This window comes from Hylobates moloch, unplaced genomic scaffold (genome assembly GCF_009828535.3).
Source record: "Hylobates moloch isolate HMO894 unplaced genomic scaffold, HMol_V3 SCAFFOLD_19, whole genome shotgun sequence".
Classification (NCBI taxonomy): domain Eukaryota; kingdom Metazoa; phylum Chordata; class Mammalia; order Primates; family Hylobatidae; genus Hylobates; species Hylobates moloch.
The window spans coordinates 8,553,371-8,561,489 of NW_026652294.1; the positions used below are offsets into that span (position 1 = coordinate 8,553,371).

The 8,119-nt window shown below is 43.5% G+C and overlaps 1 pseudogene; it reads right to left on the reverse strand.

Annotated features, from left to right (window-relative positions):
* Positions 1-7,230: 7,230 nt before the first annotated feature.
* Positions 7,231-7,861, reverse strand: LOC116458838 (large ribosomal subunit protein eL15-like; annotated as a pseudogene).
* Between the last annotated feature and the right edge of the window lie 258 nt (positions 7,862-8,119).

Below are 8,119 nucleotides of genomic sequence, written 5' to 3' on the forward strand. Positions count from 1 at the left end.
ATTGGCCACCAAGAGTGAATAATTTATTAACATCACCTCCTTTTTTCATATGATAACATTATTTTGAATAATAACCATGTAACAATCAGGAATAATCATTATTTTGGTCTTACAATAAATAACTTTTAAAAATTTAATTGTTAATTAAGTTTTTCCATTTTTAAAATACTCTTTAAATTCAATATTTTCCGTGTGAACTAAACTTTGTACTTACTAAACAAAACTATTACTTCTCGTAGTTAATGCTCTATTTTTATTTTATTTTATTTTGAGACAGAGTCTTCCTATGTCTCCCAGGCTGGAGTGCAGTGGCGTGATCTTGGCTCATTGCAACCTCCACCTCCCAGATTCAAGTGATTCTTCTCTCCCAGCCTCCCGAGTAGCTGGGATTATAGGTGTGCACCACCATGCCCGACTATGTTTGCATTTTTAGTAGAGATGGGGTTTTACCATGTTTTCCAGGAGGGTCTTGAACTCCTGACTTCAGGAGATTCGCCCACCTCAGCCTCCCAAAGTGCTGGGATTACAGGTGTGAGCCACCGTGCTCGGCCTATGCTCTATTTTTAAATTTAACTGTTTTAAAATTTAACATAAGTAAAAACTCCAAGTGGTCTCATATAGAATGATGGAATTTAAGTAACTCAAGTTCTTTACTATCATGGCTTATTTGAAATCTATTATTTAAGTGAAGGAATATGGAGTAGTGTAGAGGTGAGAGACACAAAGTTCGCCCCAAATAAGCGCAGATGACTCTAAGTCATTATGAACTTAATTTTGAATGAATGTCCTTAGTCAAATTTGTATATAGGCAAAGTTGACTGTATGATTGAGTTTTCTGAATTAGCTTGCATGTAGAATACAATATTTATTAAAAGATAAGTTTAAAAATGTGCTAATTTGAAGTTTACATTTATTACTAAACCTTAACACTAAGTACGGCAATTGTTTAGAACTTATAAAAAATAATTGGGGGGGCAGTATTTCATCTCTGAAATTGTTTAGAATTACTAACTCATGGTGATAACGAAAAGCAGATTGATGTTTAGTTTTATCTTTTTTTTGTTTGTTTGAGATGGAGTTTTGCTCTTGTTGCCCAGGCTGGAGTGCAATGGCATGATCTCGGCTCACTGCAACCTCCACCTGATTCTCCTGCCTCAGCCTCCCGAGTAGCTGGGATTACAGGCATGCACCACCACGCCCGGTTAATTTTGTGTTTTTAGTAGAGAGAGGTTTCTCCATGTTGGTCAGGCTGGTCTCGAACTCCCAACCTCAGGTGATCCGCCCGCCTCGGCCTCCCAAAGTGCTGGGATTACAGGTGTGAGCCACTGCGCCGGCCCATCGCTTTTATGTTCACTACAGTCTCTGCATGCCTCTGTTGGCTGCATCGGGGGCAGACCACTCCCACTGCCCATCCTTGGACTCCACTGTTTTGGTTTCCCCGGGCAGTTACCCTCTGTCTGGGCAAGTGAAGATTCTCAGCCTCAGCCCAATATCAACAATGTTCCAGGCTGAAACAGCAGTAGCCAATTGTCTGCCCATTTTTGAATGGGTCTTACTATTCTGGAACTGTAGTCCTTTTACTTTTTTTCTTTGCTTTCACAGTTCTGGATTCCCTTAAAAATACTATTTCTGCATTAAGTGTTTTCTAGCTGTCAGCACACATGCTGTCTTACCGTGACCTATTATATCTTTCTCGGAAACAGAAGGCACTACTGGTTATTGAATGCTGGTCTTATATTTTGGACTCTCACTGAGTGTTTTTATTAGTCCTAAAACCTTATCTATAAATTCCCCTGGAAAGTTCCCTTCAAACCCTCTTTTAATGACAATTTGAATTATAAATGAGGATTGAATTTTTTCAAAATTTTTTCAGAATAGATTTAGCAAATTATGCAAATTTCTCATTTAATGTGATGTATTATACAAAAAGTTTTTCTGATATGGAACCATCCTTGCATTTCTTAGATCCACCCTATCCTTTCATAGTGTATTTTCTAAAATATTACTGAATCTGACTTCCTAGTTTTCCATTTTACACTTTCATGTCTATTTTTCTATAGATTTCTTTACTTGTATTATTCTCAGAGGATTTTGGTATAAAGATCTTATTAGCCTCAAATGAATTTGAATTATGCCCCACCTTTCTCATTCTTTAATGCATAGACTATTGGATTTACCTGTACATTAAAGGTTTGACATAACAGGTTTAGAAAATGTTAAGCTCCCAGGGAATGAGGTGCGATGGTCAGGAGAGGGGATAATAATAGATTTTGTACAATGTTTAATGGATATTAGGCTTTTAAGTCTAACATTTTTCTTCTTCTGCCAACTTTGGCCATTTTTATTTCTTTCAAATCATTTTATTTAAGTTTCAAATGTATTGGTAAGTATGCTGCTTGTAGTATTTTTTTTTTTTTTTTTTTTTTTTGAGACAGAGTCTTGCTTTGTCGCCCAGGCTGGACTGCAGTGGCGCGATCTCGGCTCACTGCAAGCTCCGCCTCCCGGGTTCACGCCATTCTCCTGCCTCAGCCTCCTGAGTAGCTGGGACTACAGGTGCCCGCCACCACACCTGGCTGACTTTTTTGTATTTTTAGTAGAGACAGGGTTTCACTGTGTTAGCCAGGATGGTCTCGATCTCCTGACCTCATGATCCGCCCACCTCAGCCTCCCAAAGTGCTGGGATTACAGGCATGAGCCACCATGCCCGGTCTGCTTGTAGTATTTTTGAAATAATTTGTAAAAGCTCTGCTGTTTTTGTAGTTAAAAGACTTATGCTGTATAACTCTCCCTTCTCACTCCCTTTCTCCATTTTTTTCTTTATCAGACTTGCTAGAGGTTTTCTTTTTTATAAATTTATTTAAAAAGTGTGTTTTGTTTTGTTTGTTTGTTTTTGAGACAGAGTCTGGCTCTGTTGCCCAGGCTGGAGTGCAGTGGCATGATCTCGGCTCACTGCAAGCTTTGCCTCACAGGCTGAAGCCAACTGAGTGGCTGGGACTACAGGCGCATGCCACACCTGGCTACCTTTGTATTCTTTTTGTAGAGATGGGGTTTCACCATGTTGCCCAGGCTGGTACTGAACTCCTGAGCTCAAGTGACCAGCCTGCCGTGGCCTCCCAGAGTGCTGGGATTACAGGTGTGAGCCACTGCTCCGGACCAGAAGTATTTTTTGTGCTTGTGGATATTCTCTATTGTTCCAATGTCTTGGGGTCAGAGTGTTGGCAATTATCTTGCTGGTAGCCAGATTTGAGGATGAGGAGTTTGCCCAAGGGAGACAATATTATAGTAAACAGTAATTGCGTGGCATCACTAAGTCCTTAAGGACAGGAATGGGGCATTATTCATCCTTTGATCTTCAGTATCCAGCACATGTAGAGAGCTCCATGATGCTTTGCAAATTGATGAATGGAATAGGACCGACAGAGATGCCGGAATTGCATACAAACCGTGTGACCTTTGCAATATCCACCCCCTAATACCTCATTGCCATCTCTGCAGCCAGTAAACTAGATTTTAGCAGAGATGGAAAGACCGTTTATTTGGGTCACACTTCCTCAAATGCAAAATGGCTCCATGCATTATGGGTTTTGGCCCTAAATAGACAGCTTTCCAGAGCAGTTCTATTTGTTGGACAGGAAATGGCTCTACACCCTTCTCAATAGATGGATACCAATCAGTTTCATTCCAGCCAAGCCAAGCCAACTAAACCCAAGAAAATCTACTTAACCCAACTCAATCCACATCAATTCAACTGAAATAAACCTACATAACCCAACTTAGTAAAACCTCACCACCGACACAATACAACCCCATTCAACTTGACCCTATTCAACAAAAACCAGTTGAACCCAACAAATTCCAAGAAATTACATTTCAATACGATGCAACAGACCACTTCTCAGCCCCTATAACCTAAGTCAGCCCAATACAAGCCAATCCAAGTCAACACAACTCCCAGCACAGGATAGTCCCACAACCCAATGAAATTCAATCTAGTGCAATTTAATAAACTATTTCAACAACTGTTTTGTCTAAGGAAGGTAAAGTACTTTGGACAGAAGACCAAAATAATGTCTCTAAAATGTCTATTTGTTTACCATTAGTGTTCAGTGGAACTCTTGAAATCATAGCCTCTCCAAACCTCCTCAGTGTATGAGGTATCTGAAACTCAAGAATTAAAGCCTTCTCCCCTCTCTGGCCCCTGAATCCTCACACTTTATTTTATGGAGTTACTGGTCTCATCTGAACTAGATTGTGAGTGCTTGGGGGCAGGAACGATGTCAAATTCATCTCCCTTCAGTACCTTTAGATGGGCATTAAGAAAATGTAGTTTAAATGTATGAATGACTAGGAGAAGAAGTTTGTGAAGGTTATACAGTTTTGGAGGTCAGTAGAGTTTTATCCCCCTTGGGGACCTGGCTGAGGAGGATTGTCAGGAGGGCCCACAGACAGACCTAGGTTTGACTCCTGGCTTTGCCACCTACTATCTACGTGCCACTGGGCAAGTCATACCACCTTTCTGGGGCTCAGTTTCCTTGTTCATAAAGTGAGGGATGTATTACTGACTCTAGGGCTGTTCTGGGCATAAATATTGAGTTGACACATGTGAAGCACTTACTGCCATATAATTGAGGATGCGTAAATATCTACTATATTTTCTTCCCTGAGTTTCCTTGTTCAGCATTTTCTTTTAGTGACTTGGGGACAGCAGCCTCTGTGGACCAGAAAATTTCAAAACTCTCTCTGGATCCCTTGTAGGATAATACCCTCTCTTGTGATAATTTCATTGGCATAATTGCCAAATAACCACCATTTGTTTTGTATTTTACTATGATTCGTTAGTTCAAATAAGCCTGTGAATGATTGATCTGGTGGAAGTATGAATTTATACATTTAAATAATTAGGGTACAACACACTATGAGAATCACAATCATTTGGACACCCACTGTTTCCCAGGATGGGTGGGTAGAGAGCTAAAACAATGCGAGCCCTGTCCCCAAGGAACTTACAATTTAGTGGAGAACCTGATGCAGAAATAAGACTGGAAGGGGCTAACTTTGACTGAAGGCTCCAGCTACAGCAGCCTCGTATGCTGAGCAGTGGGTTGCCATGTAGGAAGGTAGTTTATTCTGGGCCACCATTGGTGGGTTTTCAACCAGGCCTTTTATCTCTCTGACACTCAGTTTCTTCAACTGCAAAGTGGGGATCATGGGGCATAGAAGACATCCTCGTTGGTTGTTGTGAAGATTCAGTGAGAGAGTGACCAGTTCTTAAAGCAATTCTCTGTCTTGAGTCATGAAGAATACACTTGTTGGACTCCACATTTCATTATGAGAAATACACATTCCATCATCTGAACTACTGGACAAGCGCTTGAGGCTCTCAGACACACAAATGGCCCCGTATGAACAGCTTGGCCACCACCATCTCTCTGGGTGCCAGACTGCCTGTGGCAGGAGTTGTGGCCGACCCTAAGTCCTCAGACTGGGGCTCACGTCTAAGCCACATTTGCTGTACTGGGCCTGCCAGGACAGCTGGTTCCAAAGTCAACTGCATTCCCTGCCGAGGAGCCAGGGCTGAATTCTTCATCACAGCCTGGCTATGGCTTAGGCATTATAAATAATGCTGTGCTGACAGCCAAGTGGACAGCATGCCTAACTGGATGATGTTTCATCTGTCCTGACAGGGACAGCCCTGCAAATAGAATCTGAGGGATGGCAGGCCCATTGGAGTCATCGTGTCCTTCCACTGAGTCTGGTGGGACCCTCTTCAGCTCATCTCAGACTGGAAGATGCCTGCCTTTTTTCTTATAAGTCTCCACAGAGAAAGGGAAACTCTCCCCAGGACACTCTTTATTTTTCTCTTGGCAATGGTAAGTGCAGGGTTAAAAAGTTCTGGAGTCAGATCTGTGTTCAAATCTGGATTGAGCCACTCACAAGCTGTGTGACCTTGGGCAAGTTACCGAACCTCTCTGAGCCTCAGTTCCCTTACCGTTAAAAGAGGAGAATGATGACCAGCTCCAAGAGTTGATGTGGGTTTCAGATGGAATAAGGATCACAGGAAATGCTCGGGAATGAGAGGTGTGATTTTTTTGGGGGGACACCAGGTCATCAAGGACAATTGCTCTGCCCTCTCCCTTGGCGTGCATGGGAATGGTGAGAGCTGCCCATCACTAGGGACAGGTATAGCTCTGTCTGGTTCCAGGGCTAGATAAGACCCCCTTTGAAGGGCCACTGGTGTCCTCTCCCAGGCCCTACTCAGGAGGCAGAGCAGCACAATGGGAGGACACAGGACTGAGGATCAGGGCTTGATTCCTGGCTGGGTGACCTTAGTACATCAACTGCTTTCTGTAGGCCACAGCTGATGGGGAAAGCCCTGGATACAGCTTTAAAAAATAGCCATGTTTGTGTTTGTGGTTCTCAAACTACCCTTCAGGGAACAGAAGTGCCTCAGATGTGGCTGTGCTCATCCCCACGCCCAGCCTCCATTAAAAATAGATTTGTGGCTGAATGCAGTGGTTCATGCCTGTCATCTCAGCACTTTGGGAGGCTGAAGTAAAAGGGTTGCTTGAGGTCACAAGTTCTAGATCTGCTTGGGCAATGTCGTGAAATCCCACCTCTACAAAAATATTTCAAAAATTAACCAGGGATGGTGGCACACGTCTGTAGTCTCAGCTACTCAAAAGGCAAAAACAAGAGGATCGTTTGGGCTTAGGAATTTGAGGCTGCAATGAGCTATGGTCGTACCACTGCACTCCAGCCTGGGTGACAGAGCGAGACCTCATCTCTAAAAAATTAGAAAGAAAAATAAAGAATAGACTTGTGCTCTAAGTAAGAAAAGCTTAACAAGCTGCTGTTGCCAGCAGACTCTAGGTTTACTTGGAGGAGGTGGGGATTGTATTCTGCCTCCAGCACCATGGCCCTCAAAGGCACCCAATGGTAAGTGTCCTCCGTGGCTCCCTGTTGCTTGTTGAGAGTCAGGCCTTCGCTCGGCACTCAAGGCTTCTCCAACCTGACCTGCCCCCTCCAGCTCACTCCCACATTTTGGTGTTCCAGTTATTCAACTCCAGGCCATTCTATGATTGCTTTTGCTGTGGCCCAACGTTTCCTTTTGCTCACTGCAATTCCCTCCACCTTGAAAGCTGTTCATCTGCTTCTCCATGGAGTCCCTTTTTTTTTTTTTTTTTTTTTTTACCTAAATTGTTTATTAGGTATGAATTTTACAAACTTTACTTATATTAGTGGTAACGGTGGAGCTGGAGAGTATTGCACCTTCTCCAAGCTGCCCGGCGAGAACCACCAATAATGTGATGGAACTTACGGCCCTTTCCAAGGCCACGGCTCTTTTGGTCTGCAGATGTCAGCCCACGCATCTCCCTGTGCTTGTGGACTGGTTTGGTGATCCACTGGGTGTCAGGATTTCTTCTGATTTATGGAATGGATCAATGAGGATAACCTCAAAAAATTTGTCTGTGGAATCTTCACCAACCCAGTAAGAATTCAGGACTCTCACAGCCCCACAGTGGCGTCCAGCTCGCTCCTCTGCAACGGACTGAAGCCTTGGAGCAAACTTTAGCTGGTTAACACCATGATGGACAGGCTTGCCGTAAGTTGCACCCTTAGGAACTGGGCGTTTTCGGCCACCACGGCGAACACGAATCCTATATATAACGTAACCTTGCTTGGCCTTGTAGCCCAGTCGGCGCACTTTATCAGGCCGGGTGGGGCGGGGAGCCCTGTGGAGAGCAGAGAGCTGGCGGTACTGCCAGCAGCGGACCCTCGGAAGAAAGCACATGACATCAGACTGCTTCTTTCTCCATAGCTCCTGGATGTACTTGTATGCACCCATCTTGGCTTACCTGATGGCTGCTGCCAGACCGGAGTCCCATTCTTTACTTATTCTTCTAGACCACATTGAAATGTCCTCTCACATCAGAAGGTTTCTATTTTGAGCTCTCCAGGGGGAGGTCAGCAATTATTCATGCATTCCAATGCCGCATTTTGTGGAATGCTTACTATGTGCCAGATGTGGGGGATAAAGAGTGAACAAAAAGAGAGACAGTCTCTAACTTCATGGAGTTTATATCCTGTTCAAAACAGAGAGTTAATCAAATACAGACAC